Raw genomic sequence first — 4287 nt, forward strand, 5'->3', positions numbered from 1 at the left:
CCCAGGCTCAAGCAATCTCCTCACCTCAGCCTCCCAAGTAGCTAGGACTACAGTCTCACCACTAAGCTCAGATTTTTAAATTTTTTTTTAGAGATGGGGCTCTCACTATTTGTCCAGGCTGGTCTTGAACTCCTGGCTTCAAATTATCCTCCCACTTTGGCCTGATTTGGCTTCCCAAAGGTTACTCCTTCTGAGCAGAACTTTGTTTGAAAGAGGAAAACATACCATTGATATACAGTGGTTTACTATACATCTTTGGCTATAGCCTGTGATAAATTGTGTCTCACTACTATTTATCTTACTCTATTAATTTTTTCATATAGGCAGTACTTAGAGGTTTGGTACAAAACTAAAAGTAACAGAAGGACCCAGTTTGGTGGGAGGAACTCCACCTCCCTCCTCCCCAATTCACCGATGGGTCTCCTTTCCAGAAACAAGGGTCCTTACTAGAGAATTCCTTGCCATCACAAACTGTTACCAACCTAGCTTTTTTTCCAGTTAACAATACAACTTGGGGTGTGCTCCTTCTCAGTGCTGACAGCTGCTTCATTCATTTAAGAGCTGCACAAGGTGGATGTATGTATTTAACCAGCCCCCACAATGACACAGAGGTCATCTTCAATCTTTTACTGTCCCAGAAAGGAACATTCTTGCACCAATGGCATTTGACCTGTGGGTCATGGTATCTGTAAATAAAAAACCTGGATAGTTTTGCTGGGCCACTGAGTATGTGCTTAAAAAATTTAGAATGCTGGCCAGGCGCAGTGGCTCACACCTGTAATCTCGGCACTTTGGGAGGCCAAGGTGGGCAGATCACCTGAGGTCAGGAGTTTGAGACTAGCCTGGCCAAAATGGTGAAACACGTCTCTACTAAAACTACAAAAAAATTAGCCAAATGTGGTGGTGGGTGCCTGTAGTCCCAGCTACTCAGGAGGCTGAGGCAGTAGAATTGCTTGAACCCAGGAGGCAGAGGTTGCAGTGAGCCAAGATCACGCCACTACAGCCTGGGCAACACAAGTGAAACTCTGCCTCAAAACAAAAAAACAACAAAAAAAAATTGGAATACTTATTGTCAAATTGTCCCTTACAAAAGTAGCATAGCTTTTTAAACAAGCTCACTGATGTATGTGTTGATATATTATTCATTATTGCTCCTTATTTCATGAGTTTTAGCTTTCACAAATAGTTAGATTTTTTTTTTTTATCTAAACAGATTTTACTAAGAATTTGTGAGCTCCATAAACAGCAAGTCACTGCCCCTTCCTAAGCCCAGATGCTGTTCTAATCCTGACAAGGGCACTGTCATGGATCCTGGGTGGTGGGGAAAGGAGGTGGTCCCAAGGCCTCTCACCTGCTCACTGGAGTACATGGGCTGTGGTAGGCCTTCTAAATTCTATTTTTCCATTCATTTAACTAACGTTTTCCAAGTTGCCACTATGTACCAGGCCCTGGGCTGGTACACCAAGATGATGACTACTTACAGTGTGGAATAAGTGCCAAAAGAGAAGGGCTCGGGGACACGGAAGGGGAGCCCATCTCTGTCAGGAGGATTCCGAATGATTTGGGCACAAAGCAGTAACCAGAACAAAATCCTTACACATGTACATGCTTCTGATCATGAAAGCCAATTATGCTTGCTGGGAAATTTTTAAGTAAGCAAAAAACTGTAAGGTAGAAAAGAAAAACCTTTGGGAGGCCAAGACGGGTGGATCACAGGAGGTCAGGAGTTAGAGACCAGCGTGACCAACATGATGAAACCCCATCTCTAACAAAAAAAAACTAGCCAGGTGTGGTGGTGGGCACCTATAATCCTAGCTACTTAGGAGGCTGAGGCAGGAGAATCGCTTGAACCTGGGAGGCGGAGGTTGCAGTGAGCCAAGATCGCCACTGTACTCTAGCCTGGGAAACAAGAGCAAAACTCCATCTCAAAAAAAAAAAAAAAAAAAAAAAGAAAAAAAGAAAAGAAAAACCACTCATGATCCCATTAGCCCATCACTCAAACCAATCTCTGTTAATAATCTGATGTTTTTCTTTTAATTCTAAAACTTCAGGACTCACTGGCACATCCACTTCTGAATTCTGCATTTCTCACTGAGCATGGCAGTGTGTGTCTGCCTGCCTGCAGCGCCCCAGTAATCCTCTGATGCTATCCCCATGACTCCTGCCCAGGTCTGTCTCCTGAACTCCAGGCCCACATGTCCAGCTGGCCTCAGAGGTGGATGTCCCACAGCCACCTGTAACTAGATGTGTCTAAACGAAACTCATTCCCTGCTCCCCTGCCCTCCAGTCCTGCCTCTCCTCCCATGCTCCCAGCTCAGGGAGGGCCATCTCCATGCTTCTGGCCTACCAGTCAGTCATTCTCAGGGCACCCAGGCCCACCCGGTCACAGCCACAGTGGAAGGGCATCTGTGCGACCTCATCAGCATCTCTCCTGCTCATGGCCTTGACCTCACTTCAGGACCCCATTATCTCTCCTCTGCTTCACCTGACCTCCTCCTAATGAATCTCCTCGTGTTGTCTTCCTTTCTTCTAAGCCACAGGCAGCCACAGTGACCCCATCACATGCAAATGTGATCTCATCATGCCCCACCTTGACAGCCTCGAAAGACACCTGCTTGTCACTGCAGGAAAGTCCACGCCTCACCCTGGCTCCCCAGGCCATGATCCAGCCCTGACACCCTTACCAGCTCCATGAGGGTCCTCTGCTCCCACTGCCTGGAGCAACTCCAGAAGAAGCATGCTCTAAAGGTGTTTCGGTGACCTTCATGTTCTGCTCCATCCTCCAACCTCCTGGTGCCACATCCTCTGCAAAGCTTCCCTTGAGTGACTTTCTTGTCCCTCTCCTTGGTCAGGCTTCCTCTGTGCCCTGTGGAGCCCCATGTTTACCCCACCACAGCCCTCTTCACACTGCATGCTATGTGCCTGCAAACCTGACCACTGCCACGCCATGCGCTATATCTGGGTTCTAATCCTGGCTCTGGCATTCACTAGCTGTGCAAACTTGGTCAAATTATTCAATCTCTCTGAGCATGTTTCCTAATTTATACAGACATTTATGACAACACTAATAGCGCCCCCTTTAACTGGCTGTTGTACAGATGAAATAAAGTAACCTGTGTACAGTGTGCACCACCCTGCCCAGCACACAGGAAGCCTTCCCTAACCTTTGGTTTTGGTGATTCCTTCATCATTGCCATGGTCACTGCCTTTCTGCCAGGGCAAAGATGTAGCCAGGCTGGGAGAAACCACGAAAGAAAGCGAGCTTTCTCTTCTCCAGGGCTTCCTGGGGGTACAAGATTGGACGTCGCGGAGCTCCCCACCCATCTTCCTTTTCTTCGGGCACCTTGTAATGCACCAGATCGTCCAGAAGGGGGCAGCCTCTGCAAGCGGCGCCAGGCTATTTCAGACGTCTCTGTAGGCGGCTGTCTTGATCTCACTCCAGCACGTGTTCTCAGAAAGCATGACTAAAATTGGGCATTTTTTTCCCATTGAAATGAAAACAGGGCTGCTGTCGACAGCAAACTGGCTCTGTAAGATACTGTTTGTCCATAATTTGCAGAAGCTATTTTTAAAATAACCCAAACACGTGTTGCCACATTGAAAGTCACAGAAATTAGCATTACACACCCCCCCCGGCCCCGCCTCCACAAAACGGCTTTACTCATTCACAAGCTTGAAAAGGTACAGGTTGGAAGTTAAAAACCGTCCAGGATGTTAGTTAGCAACAGATGCACCATTATCAACTGAATGTTTGTGTCTGCCCCCTACCCCAAATTCAAATGTTGAAGCCCTAACCCCTCATGTGTATTTGGAGATGGGGCCTGTGAGGAGGTGGTAAGGGTTGAATGGGTCATAAAGGTAAGGCCCTAACCCAATAGGGCTAGTTGCCTTATAAGCAGAGGAGTGTGCTCTCTGCAGTGTGAGGACGTAGTGAGAAGGTGGCTGTCTGCAAGCCAGGAAGAGAGCCCTCTTTAGAAACTGAACTAGCCTGGCATTTATCTTAGACTTTCCACTCTGCAGAACTATGAGAAAATACATTTCAGTTAAGCCACGCAGTGTGTGCTGTGTTGTTATGGCAGTCCAAGCAGACTGAGACAGGTGTCTGATAGCACTTTGGCCCTCTCTTGTATTACTATTATTATTATTATTTGAGACAGAGTCTCACTCTGTCATCCAGGCTGGAGTGCTGTGGCACAACCTCAGCTCACTGCAAACTCTGCCTCCTGGGTTCATGCCATTCTCCTGCCTCAGCCTCCCGAGTAGCTGGGACTACAGGTGCCCACCACT

This window comes from Colobus angolensis, unplaced genomic scaffold (genome assembly GCF_000951035.1).
Source record: "Colobus angolensis palliatus isolate OR3802 unplaced genomic scaffold, Cang.pa_1.0 Scaffold288, whole genome shotgun sequence".
Classification (NCBI taxonomy): Eukaryota; Metazoa; Chordata; class Mammalia; order Primates; family Cercopithecidae; genus Colobus; species Colobus angolensis.